The following is a 24,725-nucleotide window of genomic DNA, read 5'->3' on the forward strand; positions in this document are numbered from 1 at the left end:
TTAGGCAGACAAAGAGAGGCGCTAGAGCCCTTCCAGTAAGTGACACATGTGTGGTTAGATGTGAGTTGCAGGCCTCCACGTGTCACCATCTGAGAGGGGCGCGGTCCAGACAAAAGAGCACTCCGTACCGCTAAAGGTACAGACAGGCGCAGCCAAGCGCAGGCATGCGCAGACTCTCACGCTCCCCGTTGCTGATTCTGAAGGTACGCTTTCTCTGAAAAGCACGACAGGGTTCTGACACATGCCAGAAAAGCATAACAGAATTCTGTTATGCCCAGAAGCAGGGAAAGAGAGATAAAAGGAAGAATCAGAGGGAGAGTGAGGGGGATAGAGGAAAAACAGAGTGCAAGTTTTTCTGACAGACACATTTTTTACTAAGTTTCCAGTTTCTGGTGGTTCTGTTGAACTAACTTGATCGTCGGAGTGCAAACGGCCGCTAGAGGCGCCGTCTGTGTATTTTGCAGGTCACATTTTGAAGACATCTGAGAGAGAGTTCAGAAGGTGATACTTCAGGAGACGCAGTCGCGAAGACAGGGCAGAAAGTGTTACGAAGCGATCCACCCACGTTCAAGTTGCCGGCAGGATCACCAAGAAAGAAGGTGTCGCCAAGAAAGAAGGCGTCACCAAGAAAGAAGGCGTCGCCAAGAAGGAAGGCATCGCCAAGAAAGAAGGCGTCGCCAAGAACGAAGGCGTCGCCAAGAAGAAAGGCGTCGCCTGAGTGCAGGCGCTGCTAAGCAACATGACGGAGGAAAAGCGCACAATATATGAGACGTATGCAAAGTAAAGCGGCGTTACAAAAACCAAATATGGTATAGTAAAGTTGATGTTACAAGCAGTATTCGATACAAATGGGAGTAATGCGAATAGGGAAAACATCACAACTCATACAAAAACACAAACGAACGACTTTTCAGTGGCCATCGGTGTCAGCACCCCCGCCCTCAGCCCGCAGAGCTCGGGTAAGTCGTGTCCTCCGCTCTTGGCTTATTTTCGAACCTGCACCAAGGAAGATGAATGTGTCAGAAACACCATGAAGCAAAACACACCCAGATAGAGAATGATAAAGGCGGAAGTTCCTAGGGCAGTGACTCATACCTATATACTTTTCGAGAGTTCCAGCGTTGAACTCCAAACTGATCAAGGTGGCGGAGTCAAAACCTCCCGCCTCAGCAAGAATCCGGCAAACCACTTGGTCATTTGGGGCTAGCTTCTTGAAGGGTTTGGATTTGAGGGCCCTCGTCTCCCTCACCCAGTACAGTGGAAAACCATCCAGGGCGGAGGGAATGAGGTCAGAGCAGCAGATCTTGAAGAACCGGCCTTTCCACCCAGTGAATGAGTTTTGGAAGGGGGTCAGGAGAACTCTGCCAGGAACGTTGCTGAGAGTTACCCAAACGTTGCTGAGGTTGTGCCTTTGCCTCTTCACCTCGAAGAAGTAAAGAAAGATTTCGACCGAGGGTGCACAACCCAGAAACCCGAAAAGGATGTCAAAGGCCTTGACAAAAGCCCAGCTGTTGGGGTATAACTGGGCTGAAGCGACATTGATCTCCGTCAGCTGTTCCTTCTCAAACCTGGAGAAGGGCAGGCGCACATCGATGGTTTTGAAAACCACCTGATAGAAGTAAAAGAAGGGGACCCCGTCGTTGGCCCGTTCGTCTCCGCACACTGGCTCCCCTAGAGTGCAAGGGAGCACATCAATGTCGTCGTCGTGCCTCCTCGCGAAGGCACGGTGATTATAGGAGCATGAATCCCCTTTGTGTTCCCTTATGGCCCTGGTAGAGAGTAAGCAGGAGCATTCGTCAAGAAGCTCCCTCGAAGCCCAAGGATACAAGTCCTTGGGGTTGACCCTGGGGAGAGTAGAACGAGAAGACATTCTTGAACAGAATCAGGGAGGTTTGAAGTTTTGGCAAGGGTAAAACGCTGGTGGGAACGAACACTGGAAGAACTCTTCGCGAGAAGAGAAAGGGTGCAAGCAGAAAGGGTGCAAGTAGGTTACGAAAAGCGCAGAAATGATGAGGACAGTTTCAAAGCTTTAAAGAACCAAATATTGCGGTTAGAGCGCCAAACGACGCAAATGGAAGTATTGCAGTTATAGCGCTAATCGACGCGAATGGATGCACCGCACGATCGAGCCACGTGGCAGAAGATGGAAGGATGGCCTTGGCACCACTGGTTAAAATCAGAAAACGTCGTATCGGTAGAATGCCCAATGGTACGATGCGCCGTCGAGAGTGGGTCAGGGGCACAGTAGGAGTCAGGACCAAGTCGAATGACTGAACGTCCCATCAGCCATACAAGAAGCGCCACGTGGATGGCACAGGCGAAACCTTGAGCTCTTCGCTGTCCTCAGGCGCCGACCAGGGCCAAAGTCAAAGTCAATGCCAAGGTAAAGATAACACCCAAGGCGACGCCAGCACGAGACGCCCAGGGCGTCGCCAGGAAAGACGTAAGGGGCGACGCCAACATAAAACGTTGCGGGCGTCGCCAACCCAAGTATCAGCAGTGCCGCCTCCCCGATACCCACAGGTAGGAAAGACTGCGGAGGGAGACGAAATCGAAGAAGGCAAAGCTAGTTACTGGCGTCGCCTCCCCGATACCCACAGGTAGGAAAGACTGTGGAGGGAGACGAGATCGACAAACGCCAGCGAATCACTGGCAGGGTTGTTCCCCGATACCTATGGGAAGGAAAGACCATGGAGGGAACGGCCCCCCCCAGAGCACTCGGCGTTTTAGACACCCGGGGACGATACGGCGCTGCTGTAGCAGGCCTCTCCTTAGGCGTGGGCACCGGGCATTAAGAATCAAGGGACGGATCGCTCGGTGTTAGAGACACCCCATGGACTATACGACCCCATTAGACAAGCCTCTCCATGGGCGTGGGCATCGACGCGTAACGTGTATAGTACAAGCAAAACAACTGAAGCACGTGAAGGCAAAGGACGAAAGTAAAACCACACAGGCGGAATTCTATATCACAAAGACACGAAAGTAATCATACAAAAACTCAAAGTTGTAACGAAAGTACAGACAATTCAAAGAATTACAAGTTTATCAAAGAAGGTTAAAACAAGTGTAAAGGGGTAAAGTGATGATCGAGGGTGGCGGTTCAATCGTCCATTTCCAGGGGCACGACTTTTCCATCAACAATGTGGTGAGTGGAATTGCAGTTGGAAATGTCGATCCCCGGATTCATGCAGACAGCTTGGGCCAGAGCCTCATGGAATCCCTCCTCGAAAGTGCCCGCCATGTCCTGGATGAGGGTCTTTTTGTCCTTCTCTAGCTCCTCAATGGTGGCGTCCCCCGAAGCTACCTGCTTCTCCAAAGCCTCCTTATCCACGCGGAGCCGGCTCACCTCGACCTGCAGTTTATCGTAGTCAACCTGGAGAAGGCCCATAGCTTTGGCCTGGGTAGCCATCTCCCCCTCCATCCGTTCCAGTCTGTCGGCTTGCTCACAGCATCGGCTCTTCAAGTCCTCTTGAACTTCCTCATATGCTTCGACCATGCCCTCGAGGCCTGTCACTTGGACTTGAAGAGTGACTTCGCGAGTGTAGAGGTCAGCCTGGAACCCCATCGCCTCTACCAATTGTTTTTCAGCCTCTGCTCTGGACTCTTGTGCCTGCTTCAGGGTGGTTTGATAAGCTTCGTTTTGGCGTCCCAGAACCTTCTTTTCCTCCTCCAGGGCAGCAACCCTTGTTTCCAAGGCCTGGAGGGTTTGAGTTTGCAAAACAGCATTTCTGGCCTGGGCGCGCCATTCAAGGGCCACCGCCAAGAAGGCCCCCATGTAGAAAGGCATGCCCTCCTTCCTGTCGGAGCCCTCTGGCATTGTTCCACCACTGAAGCCCCTCATCAGATGCATAATTGGAGGAGGGATGGCGATAAAATCAGGGGCGGCAGCGACGGGGGCAGGAGAAGCAGAGACCTCTGCCGGGGGCGGAGGTGGAGCAGACTCGGCGCCTTCGCCTATATCCTCTTGGACGGCTGCGGGGGGAAGGGAAGTAGCGCTGGGAGGGTTGTCCCTGAAAGAATCCTCTCCCTGGGGCGACGCCTCTAGTAGGAGGGGAACCCTGGCAGATTTCCTCCTCTTGAAGGGTGCCACGCCATCCGAGTCTTCATCGTCGGATATGATCTCCAAGACCCGTTTCCCTTTGTCGAGGGGAGTTGGGGCCGGCGATGAGGTCACGTCCAGAGGAACGGCGGCAATAGGCAGAGGAGAGCCGGGAGTCTGAAGCGCCTCAGGGCTATGTGGGGACGGTGAAGATGAGCCTAGTAGAGTTTCGGTAGTGGCAGAGGCAGGGGCGGAAGAGGCGCCCGCTTTGGCAGCACGAGCGTCCTTTATCGCTTTCGCCAGCATCATCCTTTTGGAAGCGCCCATCACCGATCCTACATTCAGATAAACCAAGCAGCAGAAGTCAAAACCAAAGCAATTATGCAAAATCACAAAACGCGTAGAAACGAGAGACGCGAATCACATGGTGTAATGGAAGACAGGTGAAAGAGGCCAGAGGAACAAACATCTGGTAGTAAGGTACAGATAATGAAAGATGGTAAGGGGAGGGTCTCCATACCAAAATACGTGGTCAGGGCGTGAGCGTTGTATTCGCTCGCGATGAGCTTCAATGTATCAAAGACGATCCCCAGGCCAGCCAAGGCCTTGCACACCTCCCTGTCAGCAGGGGATAGCTCATCCAAGGTTTTGGCCCTGAGCAGCTTAGGGTGCTCCGTCCAGTATAGGGGAAAGCCATCCAAGGCCGTGGGGTCGTGCTTGGCGCTGCACACCCTAAAGAATTTTCCTTTCCAGTTCTTATAGGAGTTTTGGAAGAGGGAGAGGATGATCCTGCCCGCGATGCCGGAGAAGCTTACCCAAAAGCTTTTCCCCTGTTTCTTCACTTCGAAGAAATGCAAGAAAACATCCACGGAAGGAAGGATGCCCAGGTGCCCGCAGAGAATTTGGAAGCCTCTTACGAATGCCCAGCTGTTGGGATGGAGCTGGGCGGGGGCTGTGTTAATTTCAGTAAGGAGTTCCCTCTCAAAGGGTGTGAATGGGAGGCGCACCCCAACGCGTTTAAACACCGTCTGGTACATGAAGAAGAAGGGACTCCCCTTTCTAGGTCTGTCATCCACACACACAGGTTCCCCCGGACGGCCAAGACGAATGGAGATGTGCGCGTCGTGAGTGCGGCAGAAGGCATTAAAGTTATACAAGTGGGGATCCCCACGATGATTCTCCAGGTCCTGAAAGGATGTCAGGCTGGTGCACTCGTTCAAAAGCTCGTTGGGGGCCCACGTATAGAAGGCTTTATAATTGGACTTGGGGGTCCTGGGGGGAGAACCAGACTTTGCGTTCGGGCGCGTCATGGTGTGAATAAATAGCTGGAGAAAGAAGAAAGGAAAAGGTTTTTAACAAAGTGATGCCAAGACAGAAAAGGGGGTAAAACCCCAGGAAATGCTACCCACGCGAGAAAACCCAGAAAGAAGGAGAAGGGAACAGAGAAGAAAGGAGAAGCGGAGGAACACAGTAATGCATAAACGTAAACAGTCCCAGGCAGTTCAATAAAATATGCAATGCGACGAAGGAGAAGAGTCGGGATGTGCAAAAATCATACCTTTGTTTTCGAAGTAAGGGAGGAAGGAGAGCGCGAAAGAAAGAGCAGAAGATGAACAGTGCGGAGATGCAGAGAGAATGGATGTAACAGTGGTGTGAGCGTGCGGTTTGGGGTAACTTGAACGTTACCTTTGCAACCCAAGAGGCGCTAATCGGGAGCCGTGAGATCGTGCCGCGTGTCAAAGGATTAAGCGCTCAAGGGGAGCGCAAGAGACTCTAGAGGCTGGCCGTGTGATGAGCCACGTGGCGCACGATTAAGCGTACCCCAAAAGGCATTATTTTTCCCGCTTCAGAGGATGTCCAATCAGCCATTAAAGAGCGCCCCTATGGTTCAGAGAGTGTCACGTCAATAATTCGAGAATTGTTGAGTCAGCAAGGAATGACACGTCATCAGGGTAACACGTGGACGGCGTGGGCGAGGCCTTAGTCTTTGCGCTGAAGACAAGTCTTCGGCTTAAGACTGGGGGGCTTGTGTACCGTCCCGTATCCGGGCGTTGACAAAGTCAAGGTCAAAGTCAACGCCTGGAGTCAAAGTCAACACAAGGCGTCGCCTAGGTGAAGAGACGCCAAGTTCCAGCGTCGCCAAGGCAAGGCGTCGCCCAACCAGGGCGTCGCCAAGATCAAATATCGCTAAGGCAAGGCAATCACAGTGTGGTTCCCCGATACCCATGGGTAGGAAAGACCATGGAGGGAGCGACGCCGTGGGAAGGCCTCAGGTCCCGATGATCCGGGGCAGTGATAAAGAGAAAGAAAAGGTGGCTTCAAGGCCATAGTGATAGCACCAGTGTAGGGCAGCCTGACTCGTGAAGTACCCCTGCCGCCTCGGGGACGCCTTTGGGGCAGATACGACTCAAGGGGAGGGTCACGCCCAGGGCAGCCAGGTGCAGGGTACGAGAGGAAGGCAGATACGCTCTCAAAGTGAGTGACTAGACGATTGGGGGCATGAGTTGGCACCCAAAAAGTCACCCCTTGCGCAGTAGCACTCCCAAGCAGGAAGACTCACACGTAGAAACGTCCCCAGATGGGCAGAAACGTCCCCAGATGGGGTCACGGCGCTGTGAGGCCCTCCACGTGTACGACAGCCAGGTCAGAATAGAAACACCATTCAGTCAGGTACCAGGTAATTAAAGTCATTCAATATAGTTTCTGTTTCAAGCGTTTAAGGTACTATAAAGGCTCCCAAGCGTTTCAACGTCTTAAATGCGCTACGTTTTCTAATTAGACGCGTTAATTAAGTGCGTTACGTTTTATGATTAAAAGCGCTTTAAGGCGCTTTAAATGCTTGGGCAGTTTAAATAGCGTGGAGAATGTTGGAAACAGGGTTGGAACTTTTGGCTAATTTTCCAGAAACACTCTAGTTGCTTGCTCGAGCCTTGAGGTTTTGGACAAGGGACTAGGGAAGGATTTTGGCCAGAAGGAGAAAATATACACTAGGCACAGTTTCCTTTTTACCACCTTCAGAGTGCCATACGCGGTGCTCCGACACGGAGGTGCATAGTTTTTGGTGTTTCTTGCTGGCTGACTTGAGCGTCGGAGTGCAAACGGCTGCTAGGGCGCCCTTTTGTCCTTCTTTGCAGGAATCCACAGGTAACCAGTGGGAAGGAGTCCCTAGCTGACGGTTGAGGTCGCGCACGAAGACATCCCAGGTCAACCAGACGGAACAATCTTCTAGATATCTCTTTACCATGTTCAATTAGTTGTCTTCTATCCAAGCATGATGAGTCTTGGCTTTAGCATAGATGTATTGCTCACATTCACATGAATCACTTGAACAAGTTAATTTCTAGAGATCTTGTGATTGGGCTACCAAAGCTCAAGTTTGAGAAGGACCATATTTGTGAAGCTTGCCAAAAGGGGAAACAAGTGAAAAACTCTTTTAAAACCAAAAATGTTGGTTCTTCTTTAAAACCTCTTGAGCTACTTCACATGGATCTTTTTGGACCTTCAAGAACCATGAGCCTTGGTGGAAACTACTATGCTCTTGTTATTGTGGATGATTTTTCTAGGTTCACTTGGACTCTATGCTTGGAATAAAAAACTGATGCCTTTTCTGCATTCAAGAAGCTTGCAAGAATATTGCAAAATACCAAGAACAGCAACATAGGCTCAATAAGAAGTGATCATGGAGGTGAATTCCAAAATGAAAAGTTCAGCAAGTTCTGTGAAAAGATGGGAATTCTGCATAATTTCTCTGCTCCAAGAACTCCACAACAGAATGGTGTGGTGAAGAGGAAGAACAGGTCCCTTGAAGAGTTAGCTAGAACAATGCTAAGTGAATCTTCTCTTCCTAAGTATTTTTGGGTTGATGCAGTTAGCACCTCTTGTTATGTGATGAATAAAGTGCTAATTAGGCCAATTCTGAAGAAGACTCCTTATGAACTCTTCAATGGAAGGAAGCCAAACATCAATCATCTCAGAGTTTTCGGTTGCAGCTGTTTTGTTCTCAACAATGGAAAGGAAAACCTAGGGCAGTTTGATGAAAAAGCTGATCATGGTATCTTCATAGGCTATTCTCTAACAAGTCATGCATACAGAATCTACAACAAGAGGTTAATGACAGTAGAAGAGCCTGTTCATGTTGTCTTTGATGAAGTGGATCACAAAAGCATTCAAATTCCGAAGAGTAGTGCTGAAGAGGATGAGCAGAACATCAATTTGGAGAAGCTAGACATCTGTGCAGAAAAACAACCGGTTGATTCCTCGAAACAACCGATTGAAATTCTGCAGCAGAGTGAGTTGCCCAAAGAATGGAGGATTCCTACAGATCTGTCAGTGGAAAACATCATTGGGCAGATAAAGGAAGGTGTCTCAACACGTAGCTCCATCTCAAACTTCTGCAGGCACACTGCTTTTGTCTCTCAAATTGAACCAAAGTCAATTGATGAAGCTCTCAAGGATGAAAAATGGGTTGAAGTTATACATGAAGAGCTGAATCAGTTTGCAAGGAATGAGGTATGGTTTCTTGTCCCTAAAACAGCTGAGATGAACATCATAGGTTCGAAGTGGGTGTTCAAAAACAAACTGTATGAAGATGGTGTAGGGACATGGATAGGGTACTCTCGCCCATGCTGGGAAGGAACGTACATGCATATGTAGATGACATGGTGGTTACGTCCCGAGAGAAGAAGCATCATGCAGCTGATCTGGAGGAACTATTCACCACCATTGCCAAGTACAGGCTGAAGCTCAACCCAGAGAAGTGTATTTTTGGTGTGGAGGTTGGGAAGTTCTTGGGTTTAATCTTAACAGAGCGGGGAATCGAAGCTAACATCGTGGCAATGAGGAGCCCAACGACAGTGAAGGAAGTGCAGCAGCTCACTGGTCGCTTGGCAGCCTTGTCACGGTTTATGTCCGCTGGAGGGGAGAAAGGTCATCCATACTTCCAGTGCCTTAAACGCAATAGCAGATTCCTCTGGACACAGGAGTGCGAGGAAGCCTTCATCAAGCTGAAGGAGTATCTGGCGAGCCCACCAGTCTTGCGAAAACCCCAGGTAGGCCTCCCTCTTCGTCTATATTTCGCTGTGACGGAGAGAGCAGTCAGCTCAGTCCTGGTGCAAGAGCAAGACCAGACCTAGAGGCCTGTTTACTTCGTGAGTAAGGTGCTGCAAGGCCCTGAAACAAGGTACCAGGCCCTCGAGAAGGCTGCCCTGGCGGTGGTGTTTTTAGCCAGAACACTCAGGCATTACTTCCACAGCTTCACAGTGGTGGTGATGACTGATCTGCCTATCCAAAACGTGCTGAAGAAACCTGATGTAGCAGGCAGGATGGTCAAGTGGGCGGTGGAATTGTCAGAGTTTGACATTCAGTACGAGCCCCGAGGACCGATCAAGGGGCAGGTGTTCGTAGACTTTGTAGTCGAGCTGTCGTCGATCGCGACACCTGCAGAAGGTTTAGGTTTCCGATGGGTGTTATCGGTGGATGGTTCCTCTAATCAGCAGGGGAGTGGCGCTGGAGTCATTTTGGAAGGCCCAAACGGGGTACTGATCGAGCAGTCCCTCCGCTTTGCCTTCAAGGCCAGCAACAATCAGGCGGAGTACGAAGCCCTGATCGCAGGAATGTTGCTGGCAAGAGAAATGGGAGCAAGAAACCTGCTGGCCAAAAGCGACTCTTTGCTGGTCACGGGGCAGGTCACAGGGGAGTTCCAGGCAAAGGATCCCCAGATGGCGGCTTACCTGGAATATGTACTGCTCCTGAAGACGTCCTTCACCGAGTTTGAATTGGTACACATGCCAAGAGAGTAAAATGCCAGAGCAGACCTGCTTGCCAAGCTGGCTAGCTCAGGCAAAGGGGGGAAGCAGAGGACCGTCATTCAGGAGACCTTGAAGGTGCCGCGAGCGTTCGTGTCGGACAACCAAGTACTTCATGTATGCAAATCAATGGAGCGCCTGACGATCGGTCATCGATCGTTGACCCAAGAAACGCTGAGACCACCGAGGGTGAGATCGCGACCGTCGAAGACCGATGAGTCGATGGAGGTCCGCACGGAGAAGGAACCCGATACCTGGATAACGCCATACCAGTTATACTTGGAAGATGGTGTACTCCCACTTGACGTGGCAGAGGCAAAAAGGATAAAGAGGAGTTCAAGTAAGTTTACTCTAATAGATGGAAACCTCTTTAGATTTGGATTTTCTCACCCTGTGCAGATCTGTGTGCACGGCGAGCAATGCACCAGACTCATGTCTGAGCTGCACGAGGGGGTGTGCGGAAGCCACGTAGGTGGTCGCGCTTTAGCAAGTACGATACTCCGTGCGGGGTACTACTGGCCAAAGCTGAAGGAAGACTGCGTAAGGTTTGCTCAGTGCTGCAAACAGTGTCAACTGCACGCAGACTGGCACAAGGCACCTCCTGAGGAGTTGAGGTCCATCCATAGCCCGTGGCCATTCCACACATGGGGGATCGACATCCTAGGACCTTTTCCCCTGGCGATAAGGCAGATGAAGTTTCTCATTATGGCCATCGAGTACTTCACCAAGTGGGTGGAGGCAGAACCAGTCGCACACATCACCGCACAGAAAGTCGAGCACTTCGTCTGGAAGAACATCGTCTGCCGCTTCGGAATACCCAAGAGGTTGGTCTCCGACAATGGCACCCAGTTCACGAGTCATCAGCTGAGGAAGATGTGTGAGGAGTTAAAGATACAGCAGGTTTTCGCTTCAGTGGAACACCCACAAACCAATGGGCAGGTGGAGTCGGCCAATCGAGTACTGCTCAGGGGGCTGAAGCGAAGACTAGACAAGGCCAAAGGAAGCTGGGCAGAGGAGGTCCCCAGAATCGTATGGTCTTATCATACCACCCCACAGTCCAGCACCCATGAGACACCCTTCAGCCTTGTCTATGGGACAGACGCCATGATTCCCGTGGAAATACAGGAGAGCTCCCCCAGATTCTTGAATTTCGTTGCTGAAGAGTCCAATGAAGAACGAAAGGTGAATCTCGACCTGCTGGACAAAGTGCGGGAGGAAGCCAGAGTCAGTGCTGAAGCCGTAAAGAGAAGAGTAGAGCGGAGGCACAACTCTAAGGTGAGGCCCAGGCGTTTCCAGGAAGGTGATCTGGTGATGAGAAGGGCGCATCAGAATGAGATAGAGAACAAGTTGTCCCCAAAGTGGACAGGCCCGTACAGAGTGGTCGAGACGTTGGAGAACGGAGCCTATCGCCTATAAACTTTGGAGGGAGGAGCAATCCCCAGAACGTGGAATACCACCCATTTAAAATTTTATTTCAGTTAAGTTGTACAGTAGTTGCGTTCTCGCGCTAAAAGATACATGCTTTGTATGTGGTGGAAACACTTGAACAGACAAGGGGGCACTATTTTCCCTAAGGAGGGTTTTTAACGAGGCCACCCAATTAAAGAAAAATTTCCAGCATATCAAGTGTGCGCAAGTATTAAAGTTAAAATCCTTCTTGCCCCAGGTGCAAGTGCAGATGATCGGTTAGGCCTTACATGCCCTAGGCGCAAGTACTGGCACCGATCCAAGTCTTCCTCACCCCATGTGTGAGCGCAAGCAGCTAAGGGTTTGAAAAGCCAGGGGTGCTAGTAAGACCAAGGGAGGGAAAGGAAAGATTTTGACAAATGTCCTTACCCACTTGGCGTACACCAATATTGGCCCAGTAAGGCTCTTAGTCCGAAACCCTCTTCACCCCAGGAGTGAGGCAGGAAATGAACGACTCAATCCGCCGAAGGGTGATGACCTTGGGGAAAGTAAGAGGGGTTAGCGAGAAACACTTTTCTTTTCCCAAAACGAGGCATCACCTCGAGCGATCGACGTCAAAGTCCTCTATGCACTTAGCGCTAGAGCGACTGAGAAGCTAAGTGAAGAGTGAAGAACGATCACTGATGAGTCGTCAGTGATTGGTTAGTGGTGCATAGCAGCGCACAAGAACTGTTAAACACAAAGCTAAGGGAGTAGCTAGTTGTGATCAAGTAGAGGCCAAGATCAAAGGAGGCAGATCGCGCTAGGCCTAAGCTGGTTAACACTTAGTCGTGCGCAAAGGGAAAGACAAAGCTTAAGATCGCGCTAAACCTAAGCTAGCTAACAGTTAGTCGTGTGCATAAAGAAAGGTGAAGCTCGAGAAAAATACAAGAGAAGAAGCTTATACAAATTGAGAGTATGTATTCACAACAAAGTCTTATACAAATTCTGAGTACTAAGGAAAGTTGTGCAGAAGTAAAAATTTACAAGAAAGAGAAGTGATCAAGGGGCAGGAGGGGTGAGCTTTCCATCTACCACTTCGTGATAAATGCTGAACTGCGAGAGGTCCAGGTCTGGGAGAACGCAGCGGATTTGCTCGAGAGCCAGCTCGAATCCGTCAGTAAGGGCATCAGCACCCACGTTCATCAAATCAGCTTTCTCCGCCTCCAGTTTTTGCTTTGAGGCCTCCGCAGCATTTCTCTCAGTGGTAAGGGCAGCAAGGGAGGAGGCAGCTTCTTCCAGTTGGCCCTTGGCTTCAGACAGTTTGCCCACCACCTCCTCAAGTTTTTTCTCTCCAGCAGCAGCCGCTTCTTTGGTGGACTCGAGCTCCCCCACTAGTTGAGAGTTCAGTTGGCGTAGGGAGGAGGTCTCGGCCCGTAGCTCCACCACCGCGCAGTCCAGAGAGCTAACAGTCTGCCCCATCAAGATCTCCGTCTTGATGGTCTCTTGGACCTACGCTAGGTACTCCCTCCTAGCTTTTTCCACCATGCCCCGCATCAGCTCTACAGACCCTTGAGTAGCTTCGAAGTCACTTCGCAGTGACTCCTTGTCGTGCTCAAGCTCTTTCACCCTCTTCTCCAGGGCTATTTGCTTGCGGTGCTGGGTGGAAAACTCCAAAGAGAGCAACATCTGCCTGGCCAGGTGCATGTCCACCTCATCACCGTTCCATTCGACGAGCTCCCGGTTGCTAATGAGCTGTCGAACCAAGGTGATGACCCTGCTGAAGTTCTCGTGGCTGGCTCCAGAGGCGCTTGGGCGCGAGCTGGATCCACCACATTCAGCGGTTGCAGTGGAGATTGGCAGTGGTGGTGGGGGACCCCCAGGTCGAGCAGAAGCACCCCAGCAGGAGGAGCAGATGGACCAGGTGATTGGCCTGCTGGGGGGGGGAGATGGCGGTTGAGAAGTTGGAGGCAACTGTTGGCAGGGAGAAGGAAGGCATGTGGGCTCTGGGGCAGGTTGAGTAGAGGGAGGAGGGGGTGAACCTTCCTCTACCTCCACCACCTCGAGATCTCCCCAGGCTGGAGAGACGAAGCCCCCTCAACCGCTGGCAATTTCCTCTGGCAGTGTATAAGAGGAGAGCCAGAGCTTTCCTCTTCGGTTGAGGCAGCAGCAGCAGCGGCAAGTGAAGTAGAAGCCTTCACCAGTCTTTTTCTTTTCCTTCCTTGCTCGGGGCCTTCAGCTGGCGCGACCGAGAGAGGAGGGGCTGCGATGGGCTCAGTGGTAGAAGAAGAGGAGCCAGTTCCCTTGGTTCCCCGAAGCTTGGCAAGCTCCAGCAAGGCTTGCCTCCTGTCTTTCCCCGACATTGAATCTACATAGATGAGAAAGGGAAGAGTTAGTTGGCCAAGTTATGCAAGTAAGTCAAAATATATAAAAGCATGCATGAGAAGGTGCAAGTATCCTAAGAGGTGGAAGAAGAGCTACCTATGTACTTTTTCGGGGCCAACACATCGAACTCATCCTTGATGAGGCGAGCGGAGTTGTACTTGGCCCCCAGGAACAGCCCACATAGCTCGCGCTCGTAGGGGGCCATGGCTTCGAGGTCCCTGGGTTTCTTGAATTCAACCCCAGGAACCCAGTAGAGGGGATACCCCTCGAGCAGATTTGGACTTTGTGGGGTGGCAGATATCATGTAGAACCTGCCCTTCCAGTCTTTGAAGGATTGCTGGTATAGGCCCAGGAGCACCCGTCCAGCAACCCCGTTCAGGCTAACCCAGGACCTGTCCCCAGGATTCTTCGCCTCGAAGAAGTAGAGGAACACATCCACGGAGGCGTTGTGCCCGAAGTAATTGCAGAGGATCTGAAATGCCCGGATGAAGGCCCAGGCATTGGGATGGAGTTGGCAGGGCGCGACGTTCAACTCCATCATCAACTCCTTTTCAAAAAAGGTGAAGGGGAGGCGCAGCTTCAACCTTTTGAAGATGGCGGAGTATGTGAAGACGAAGGGCACCCCATTGGTGGCCCTATCGTCCGCACAGATGGGCATCCCTCGAGGAGGGATGCGGACTTGGATGTTGAAGTCGTTTTCCCCGTCAATGGCACACGAAGGTTCATCCGGGTCATGGCTCAGAAGGGAAGTGAGGTGACCCTGCGGTAGTAAGGTGGATGTTTCGGCCAGCAACGCCAGGGGGGCCCAGTCGTAGACCCTGGCATTGTCATGGTAGGAGGTGGCAACAGGCGGTGGTGGAGCTGGCGCACTCGCGGAAGGCTGTGCACCAGAGGATGAGGCAATAATGCGCGCGGTTTGTTTCAAGCGAGCCATCGCGAGATAGCTGCAAATGGAGGAAAAACGAAAGGTCAGAATGAATGGAAGAAGAGGGAATGATGAATGGTTCGGTGAAAACAGAGAAGGAAAAGGAGAAAGAGATGCCCAAGTGAAAAAAGGAAGAAGGAGAAGCAGAAATCAAGGCAGGAGCGCGAAAAACCCTAGCGTGGGTCGAGAGAGGGAAAACAGGGGAAATGAATGCATGATAACGAGAAAGGTAAATGCAAACGGTAGAAATAACCTAAATAGACCCAGGAAGAAGAAAAACCATACCTTTGGATGATCGCAAGAGGTTTGGAAGCAGAAAACTTGAAGAAAGATGGGTGCGCAGAGAAAGAGTTCGCAAGAAGTCTGAGAGTCGATTGAAGAAGATGAAGGAACAGTGAAGGCGCGCGCCAATGTATGGGCGAAATATCCAGGTGGGAGAAATATCCTAAGTTACTCCACAAGGGCGTAACTTAGGCACACAAAGAGAAGCGCTAGAGCCCTTCCAGTAAGTGACACGTGTGTGGTTAGATGTGAGTTGCAGGCCTCCACGTGTCATCATCTGAGAGGGGTGCGATCCAGATAAAAGTGCACTCCATACCACTAAGGGTACAAACAGGCGCAGCAAAGCGCAGAGACGCGCAGACACGCACAGACTCTCACGCTCTCACTCTACTGATTCTAGAGGTACGTTGTCGCAGAAAGCATAACAGGGTTCTGACACATGCCAGAAAGCATAACAGAATTCTGTTAGGCCCATATACAGAGAGAGACATAAAATAGAATCAGGGTGAGAGTAAAGAGGGATACGAGAACAGAGAGAGCAAGAGTTTTACACACACACTACTAGTTTTCTCATTTGGTAGTTATGTGGTCTAACTTGATCGTCGGAGTGCAAACGGCCGCTAGAGGCGTCGTCTGTGTGTTTTGCAGGTCACGTTTGGAGATCCGAGAGAAGGTTCTGAGGGTGATTTTGCAGAGAACACAGTCGCGTAGACGGGTCAGAGAGTGCTACAGAGCGATTCCTCCACGTTCGAGTTTTCGGCAGGATCAGTATGGTAGGACCATACGATTCTGGGGACCTCCTCTGCCCAGTTTCCTTTAGCTTTCTCTAGTCTTCGCTTCAGCCCCCTGAGCAGTACTCGATTGGCTGACTCCACCTGCCCATTGGTTTGTGGGTGTTCCACCGAGGCGAAAACCTGTTGTATCTTTAACTCCTCGCACATCTTCCTTAGCTGATGACTTGTGAACTGGGTGCCATTGTCGGAGACCAGCCTCTTGGGTACTCTGAAACGACAGACAATGTTCTTTCAGACAAAGTGCTCGACTTTCTGTGCGGTGATGTGCGCGACTGGTTCTGCCTCCACCCACTTGGTGAAATACTCGATGGCCACGATGAGGAACTTCATCTGCCTTATCGCCAGGGGAAAAGGTCCTAGGATGTCGATTCCCCATGTGTGAAATGGCCACGGGCTATGGATGGACTTCAACTCCTCGGGAGGTGCCTTATGTCAGTCTGCGTGAAGTTGACACTGTTTGCAACGCTGAGCATACCTCACGCAGTCTTCCTTCAGCGTTGGCCAGTAGTACCCCGCGTGTAGGATCCTACTTGCCAAAGCGCGACCACCTACATGACTTCCGCATACCCCCTCGTGTAGCTCTGACATAAGTCTAGTGCATTTCTCGCCATACACGCAGATCTGCACAGGATGAGAAAACCCAAATCTAAACAGGTTCCCATCGATCAAAGTAAACTTACTCGAGCTCCTCTTTATTCTTTTTGCCTCTGTCGGGTCAAGTGGGAGTACACCATCTTCTAAGTACAACTGGTACAGTGTTATCCACATGTCGGGCTCCCTAACAGTGCAGACTTCCATTGCCTCATCGGTCTTTGCCGGTCGCAATCTAACCCTCGGCGCTTTCAACGTCTTCTGAGTCAGTGAACGATGACCGATCGTCAGACGCTCCATCGATTTGTACACTTGAAGTACCTGGTTGTCTGACACGAACGCTCGCGGTACCTTCAAGGTCTCCTGAATGACGGTCCTCTGTTTTCCCCCCTTGCCTGAGCTGGCCAGCTTGGCAAGCAGGTCTGCTCTGGCATTTTGCTCTCTCGGCACATGAACTAGTTCAAACTCGGTGAAGGACGTCTTTATGAGCTGTACGTATTCCAGGTAAGCTGCCATCTGGGGATCTTTCGCCTGGAACTCCCCTGTAACTTGCCCGGTGACTAGCAAAGAGTCACTCTTAGCAACCAGACTTCTTGCTCCCATTTCTCTTGCTAGCAACATTCCTGCGATCAGGGCTTCATACTCCGCCTGATTGTTGCTAGCCTTGAAGGCAAAGTGGAGGGACTGCTCGATCAGCACTCCGTTCGGGCCTTCCAAAATGACCCCAGCGCCGCTCCCCTGCTGATTGGAGGAGCCATCCACTGATAATACCCATCCGAAGTCTAAACCTTCTGAAGGTGTCGCGACCGACGACAGCTCGACCACAAAGTCGGCGAACACCTGCCCCTTTAACGGTCCTCGGGGCTCGTACTGAATGTCGAACTCTGACAATTCCACCGCCCACTTGACCATCCTTCCCGCTACGTCTGGTTTCTTTAGCACCTTTTCGATGGGCAAATCTGTCATTACCACTACTGTGAAGCTGTGGAAATAATGTCTGAGTCTTCTTGCTGAAAATACCACCGTCAGGGCAGCCTTCTCGAGGGCTTGGTACCTTGTTTCAGGGCCTTGCAGTACCTTACTCACAAAGTACATAGGCTTCTGAACCTGATCTTGCTCTTGCACCAGGACCGAACTGACTGCTCTCTCCGTCACAACAAAGTATAGACGAAGAGGGGTGCCCACTTGTGGTTTACGCAAGACTGGTGGGCCTGCCAGGTACTCCTTCAACTTGATGAAGGCCTCCTCGCACTCCTGTGTCCAAAGGAATCTGCTGTTGCGCTTAAGACACTGGAAGTACGGATGACCTTTCTCCCCTCCAACGGACATAAACCGGGATAATGCTGCCAACCGACCGGTGAGTTGCTGCACCTCCTTCACCGTCGTTGGACTCCTCATCGCCACGATTGTTGCGCACTTCTCTGGATTAGCTTCGATTCCACGCTCTGTCAGGAGGAAACCCAAGAACTTCCCAGCCTCCACGCCAAAAATACATTTCTCAGGGTTGAGCTTCAACCTGTACTTGGCGATGGTGGTGAATAATTCCTCCAGATCGGCCACATGATGCTCCTTCTCTCGGGATGTGACCACCATGTCATCTACATATCCATGCACGTTCCTTCCAAGCATGGGCGAGAGCACCCTATCCATAAGTTGCTGGTAGGTAGCCCCCGCATTCTTCAGCCCGAACGGCATTACCTTGTAGCAGTAGCAAGACCATTCAGTCATGAATGCGGTCTTGCATTCATCCCTGGGGTGCATTCTGATCTGGTTGTATCCTGAGAATGCATCCAAGAAGCTGAGTAGCTTCCCCCCTGATGCGCTATCCACTAGAGCGTCTATACTGGGTAGAGGGTAAGAATCTTTGGGGCATGCCTTGTTGAGGTCAGTGAAGTCCACGCACATCCTCCACTTGCCGTTTGGCTTCTGCACCAGTACCACGTTCGCTAGCCACTCAGGGTACTGGATCTCCCTGATGTGCCCTGCGGCAAGGAGCTTTTGCGCTTCGTCGTGGATCACTTTCCTCCTTTCTTCGTTGAATTTCCTTCGCCTCTGACGCACAAGTCGAACTTTAGGATCCATCGACAGGCGATGGCAAAGGAAGTCAGGGTCGATTCCTGGCATTTCAGATGCTGACCATGCGAACGCGCCCATGTGCTTCTCGATCACCCCGGCGATCAGCCTTCGTTCTTCTTCGCCGAGCGATCCTCCCAACTTGAACCTTTTCCCCCTTATATCTACTTCTACCCACCCCTCAGCTGGGTGGGGTCTTCTCTCGCTGGCGATAACCGCCCTCGCGATCCCTGACTCGCGAGGAGTGATCATGCCCTCCTCCTCCGCTTCCACCTGAGCTACCTGGGAGCCCCCCCAGCGTAGCATCCTCCATCTCCTGATCGCCATGCATTCCCCTAACCACCGATCGCTCTTCGAGCACACCTGGTGGTGGTGTTGAGGTGATATGGCATATGCTCCTCTTGTGCCTGAGGCTGTTCTCATAACAGCGTCTAGCCTCAGCCTGATCTGACTTGATGGTTATTATGGTCCCCTCCATCGACGGCAGCTTCAGCTTCATGTGCCTCGTCGATGGCACTGCACCCAACCTATTGAGTGTTGGCCTTCCCAGCAAGATGTTGTACGCAGAAGGGGCGTTCACCACCAAGTACTTTATCCTTTCGGTGCGGGCTGTTGTTCCATCGGTGAACGTCGTCCTCAGCTCAATGTACCCCCGCACCTCTACCTGATCCCCTGCAAAGCCGTAAAGACACCCGGTATACGGCCTTAGTTGATCGGGGGACAGTTGCAACTTGTTGAACGTCGGCCAGAACATGACGTCTGCCGAGCTCCCTTGGTCTACGAGCACTCTGTGCACTCGCCTTCCTGCTGTGATGAGGGAGATGACCACAGGATCGTTGTCGTGCGGTACAACATCCTGTAGATCAGCTTTCTTGAAAGTGATGTCTACCTCGGGGAAATGGCCCTCGTCTACCGAGTCCACGGCCATAACCGATCGAGCATACCTTCTTCTTTGTGATGCGGTGCACCCCCCACCGGAGAAGCCTCCCGCAATCGTTTGCACCTCCCCGTGCATAGGGATTTCATGCTGCTGTTCTCCTGCCTGGGCCCCCGATGCGCGATCACCCTGCGCCTCCCGCAGGTAATCTGCCAGGAACCCAGACTTTACCAACTCCGCCAGCTGGTTTCCCAACGCCAACCAGGAGTGGAGTGTGTGGCCAAAGGCTTGGTGAAACTCACACCACTCGTTCTTCTTCCTCTCAAGTACCTTATCTGTCTTCTCTGGTACTCGGAGTCTTGCAGCTATGGCAGGAAGGGCGATCAGATCCGCCAACTCTACCATGAAATCGTATCTTGGGGGTGCATTATTCTCCCTTGCACGCCCCCTGCCCTGGTCCTTCCTGGGTGCATAAGGACGAGGTTTCCCCTGCACCTTCTTTCCCTCCTTTGCCTCATGCACCCTCACTTGCTGCAGTTGCTTCCCCTGTCCTCCACGCGGCTTCGGTGGTGCAGCACTTCCTCTTTTCTCAGAAACCTCTGTCTCTGCCACTATGTGCGCCACCGCGCGTCGTCGGATCTCCGCAAAGGTGCTGGGATGGCTCCTGATGAGCGACTCACTGAAGGGACCAGGCAGCACTCCCTTCTTAAACGCATGCACCAGCATATCCTCGTCCTTGTTGGGCAATCTAACCACTTGTGCTCCGAAGCGGTTGAGGTAGTCTTTCAGCGACTCTCCTTGATATTGGCGTACATCGAACAGATCGTACGACACCACTGAAGGTGCTCTATTAACGATGTACTGCTCAGTGAAAAGCTTCGAAAACTGATGGAAGGACGTGATATGACCCTCTGGCAGACTCACGAACCATTCCATGGCGATTCCACTCAGTGTACTCATGAACATCTTGCAGTACACGGCATCTGAGCCCCAGACAGCATCATCTGAGTGTGGAACGCCGTCAGATGCGCTTCTGGATCTTCTACCCCCGTGAACGACGCCTTCACTCCCACCAGGTTGGGAGGCACCATGGTTTTCATGATTTCAGGGGAGAATGGCATAGGGAACGCTCTCGGAGGCGATGGTGGCATCGACATCCTTTCTTCAACTGCGCGTTCCTTCTTCTCCTGTAACGTCCTTCTCAGCTCCTCATTAACGCGATTCAGCTCATCATTCCTGCTCTGCGATGCAGCCAACTCCGCCTGCATCTTCTCTTGTTCAGCTCTCGACGCTGCGACATTGTCCTGCAGCGCACGCATCATCTCCAGGACCTGCGCCATTGTCACAGCTCCTTCCTCAGCAGATGGCGCAGGTGATGTTTGTCTGGTTCTCCTCATTTTCTCAGCAAAAAACTCAGCAAAAACTTTGAGAAACTTCAGAAACTTTGGTGTGGATGGGACCACGATTCACAGGGCCCCACGGTGGGCGCCAAATGATCCTGTCGCCAACTCAAGCGTGGAGGAATTGCTTTGTCGCTTCCTGATCCGATCGGTCATCGGTAGTCGATGACATCAGCATCAGAGAACCACGTGGACCACTCGCAGGGTGACACGTGGACCAGGTGGCAGAGAGGTCAGGGGGACGATCGCCAAGAGAGGTGATCGGTGGTCAGTAACCAGGTGACCACCGACAGATCATCCAGAATGGTGATCGGTGGTCAGTACCCAAGTGGCCACCAACAGACCAGTTCTCAGACTAACGCCTGAAGGCAGAATGCGAGAAACAGATAAACACTGATCAGTCATCGGGTGTATTGTCATCGGGGTCTCGTGTTACACGCAGTTAAGCTGGGACCGAGGTTCCCAGCGAGAGCGTTACGCATGGATCTCGCATGAGCACACCTCAGGGAATCATGCCCGAGAGTGGCCTGAGGGGACTAGTAAGCCAGTCAGTGATTGGTGATTCCCTCAACCCATTACGTGCGTGGCATCGTGAAGGGTAAGTCGCCTACGCAGAGAGCAACGTTTGGTGAGTGTGCCTAGACCAGCCACACCCGACGTTCTCCTAAGAGTACGCGATTTACCCAGATGAGAGAAATATCCTAAGCTACTCCGCGAGGGCGTAACTTAGGCACACAAAGAGAAGCGCTAGAGCCCTTCCAGTAAATGACACGTGTGTGGTTAGATGTGAGTTGCAGGCCTCCACGTGTCACCATCTGAGAGGGGTGCGGTCCAGACAAAGGTGCACTCCGTACCATTAAGGGTACAGACAGGCGCAGCCCAGCGCAGAGACGCGCGGACACGCACAGACACCCACACTCTCTGATTCTGCAGGTACACTGTCTCTGAAAAGCGTAACAGGTTTCTGACACATGCCAGAAAAGCATAACAGAATTCTGTTATGCCCAGAAGCAGAGACAGAGAGATAAAAGGAGGAATCAGGGAGAGAAGTGGGGGGAAAAAAAAACAGAGTGCAAGAGTTCTTACACACACACTACTAGTTTTCTAGTTTTTGGTGGTTCTGTGGACTAACTTGATCGTCGGAGTGCAAACGGCCGCTAGAGGCGCCGTCTGTGTGTTTTGCAGGTCACATTTGAAGACATCTGAGAGAAGGTTCGGAGGGTGATTCTGCAGAAGACGCAGTCGCGTAGACAGGGCAGAGAGTGCTACGAAGCGATTCATCCACGTTCGAGTTGCCGGCAGGATCACTTCCTTACCCCGCCTATGCAACTGTGCTATCCGCAAGAATGCTCTTAGAACCTTCTCCGGGAACTTCAAACGCAACCTGCAAAAAACACAGACGGCGCCTCTAGCGGCCGTTTGCACTCCGACGCTCAAGTTAGGTCACAGAACCACCAACAAAAAAATGTCACTGAATCTCTCTCTGATTCTCTTTTTTCTCTCTCTCTCTCTGTGTTTGTGCCTAACAAAATTCTGTTACGCTATCCTCTGCGTGTGTCAGAATTCTGTTACGCTATTGTGCGAAAACGTACCCAAAATGAGTAAAAACGTGGGTGTGTGTACCTTTCACGACTCGGAGTGCACTTTTATCTTGGTCGCGCCTCTCTCAGATGGTGACACGTGGAGGCATGCAACTCACATCTAACCGTACACGTGCCACTACCTGAAGGGCTCTAGCGCATCTCTTTGTGCGCCTAAGTTATTCCCTTGCGGAGTAACTTAGCGCGTTTCTTCCATCTGGGTGAATCGCACACTCCCAGGAGAACGCCAGGTGTGGCTGGACTAGGCACACTCACCAAGCATTGCTCTCTGCATAAACGATTTCCCCTTCACGATGTCATGCACGTAATGGGTTAAGAGAGTCACCAATCACTGACCGGTTTACTAACTCCCTTAGGCCACTCTCGTGCACGATTCTACCGGTGAGCAGCTCCTCTTTCTCTGAGATATGATCATGCAAGGTCCATGCGTAACGCTCTCGCTGGGAATCTCAGTCCCAGTTTAACTGCGTGTAACACTTGTCCGGGTTAGCCTCTATTCCCCTACCAATCCATGACCACCCCTAGCTGCCACAAATTCTTCACACAAACTATCTTGGGTAGCACCAAAGATGATGTCATCAACATAGATTTGCACTAGGATAATTTCAGAATTTGACTTCTTGATGAAGAGAGTTTTATCAATTATTCCTCTTTCATAACCATGTGATAAAAGAAAATTGCTAAGCCTTGCATACCACTGCCTTGGAGCTTGCTTAAGCCCATACAAAGCCTTTTTTCAACTTAAAAACATGATTGGGATGTTGATGATCCTCAAAACCCGGTGGTTGTTCAACATACACTTCTTCATTGATAAAGCCATTGAGAAAAACACTATTCACATCCATTTGAAAGAGTTTGAATCCACTCATACAAGCAAAAGCCAGCAATAGCCTCACAGCTTCCAATCTTGCAACAGGGGCAAAGGTTTCTCCATAGTCAATCCCTTCCTCTTGATTGTAGCCTTTGGCAACTACTCTTGCCTTGTTCCTTGTAATTACTCCAGCCTCATCAAGCTTGTTTCTGAAAACCCATTTAGATCTAATGATATTCATCTCATCTGTTTTGGGAACCAGAAACCACACATCATTCCTAGCAAACTGATTCAGCTCTTCATGCATAGCTTCCACCCATTTTTCATCTTTAAGAGCTTCTCCAATAGACTTTGGTTCAACTTGAGAGACAAAAGCAGTGTGCCTGCAGAAGTTTGAGATAGAACTACGTGTAGAAACACCCTCCTTTATCTGCCCAATGATTTTTCTCCACTGACAGATCTCTTGGTATTCTCCATTCTTTAGGCAACTCACTCTGCTGCAGAATTTCAATTGGTTGTTTCAATGAATCAACCAGTTGTTTTTCTGCACAGCAGTCCAACTTCTCCAAATTGATGTTTTGCTCATCCTCTTATGTGCTGTTCTTTGAGACTTGAATGCTTTTGTGATCAACTTCATCAAATACCACATGAACAGATTCTTCTACAGTCATGAGCCTCTTGTTGTAGATCCTATAGGCATGAGGAATAGCCAATAAAGATTCCATGATCAGCTTTTTCATCAAACTTTCCCAGATTTTCTTTCCCATTATTTAGAACAAAGCAGCTGCATCCAAACACTCTTAGGTGACAAATGTTTGGCTTCCTTCCATTGAAGAGTTCATAGGGAGTTTTCTTCAAGATTGACCTTATTAGCACTTTATTCATCACATAACAAGAGGTGCTAACTGCATCAGCCAAAAGTATTTTGGTAGGGAGGATTCACTTAGCATGGTTCTTGCTAACTCTTCAAGAGATCTGTTCTTTCTTTCCACTACACCATTCTGTTGAGGAGTTCTTGGTGCAGAGAAGTTGTGTAAGATCCCCATCTTCTCACAAAATTTGCTGAATTTCTCATTTTGAAATTCCCCTCCATGATCACTCCTTATAGAACCAATGTTGCTGTTTTTTGTGTTTTGTAACCTTCTAGCAAGTTTTTGGAAGGCATCACTCTTTGATTCCAAGAAGAGAGTTCATGTGTACCTAGAGAAATCATCCTCAATAACAAGAGCATAATAGTTGCCACCAAGACTCATGGTTCTTGAAGATCCAAACAAATCCATATGGAGCAGCTCAAGGGGTTTTAAAGATGAAACAACATTTTTAATTTTGAAAGAAGACAACCCAATCACAAGATCTTTTGAGACTAATTTGTTTAAGTGATTCATATGAATGTGAGCAATTCTTCTATGCCATAACCAAGATTCATCATGCTTAGAAAGAAGACAACCAATAGAACAAGGAGAAGAAATATCCAAGAGATAGACATTGTTGATTCTCTTACCAATCAACATTACCTCTTTTGAGTTGGGAAGGCAGATTTCACAAGAGTTTGTCTTGATGATTACTTGATAGCCTTTGTCACATAGTTGGCTAATGCTAAGCAAGTTGTGCTTTAGTCCCTCTACATACAAGACATCATGAATAAGTAAGATACTCTTGTCTCCTATAGAGCCTCTTCCAGGAATTCTTCCTTTGTTGTTGTCTCCATATGTTACATGGCCTTCTTGTTTGAAGATGATGCTAACAAACTTTGA

This window comes from Phaseolus vulgaris, chromosome 8 (assembly GCF_000499845.2).
Source record: "Phaseolus vulgaris cultivar G19833 chromosome 8, P. vulgaris v2.0, whole genome shotgun sequence".
Classification (NCBI taxonomy): domain Eukaryota; kingdom Viridiplantae; phylum Streptophyta; class Magnoliopsida; order Fabales; family Fabaceae; genus Phaseolus; species Phaseolus vulgaris.